The sequence below is a fragment of the Suricata suricatta genome, chromosome 15 (assembly GCF_006229205.1).
Source record: "Suricata suricatta isolate VVHF042 chromosome 15, meerkat_22Aug2017_6uvM2_HiC, whole genome shotgun sequence".
NCBI classification, from domain to species: domain Eukaryota; kingdom Metazoa; phylum Chordata; class Mammalia; order Carnivora; family Herpestidae; genus Suricata; species Suricata suricatta.
This window is the reverse complement of record NC_043714.1, coordinates 13,016,071-13,016,310: the sequence shown is the minus strand read 5'-3', so window position 1 is coordinate 13,016,310 and position 240 is coordinate 13,016,071.

Genomic DNA, 240 nt, shown 5'->3' with positions numbered 1-240 from the left:
GAAAGGGATTAGCGCCTTTAGTCAGCTCACGGGATTTTAAGAGAAGTGTGGCAGATTTAGTTTCTATCCATGAGCAGAAAGAATTCTGGTAAGTCTTGTCAAATGTGCCATTTCTAGCTAATTCTATGTCTCTCACCGCTAGGAAAAGGGAGCCACTGTTGTGCGGCCAAGGTTCTTTCCAGGCCGTTTGTATTGAAACAGAAAAACCTCCTTGTCTCTGAAGTTCCCAATGGTACTTGA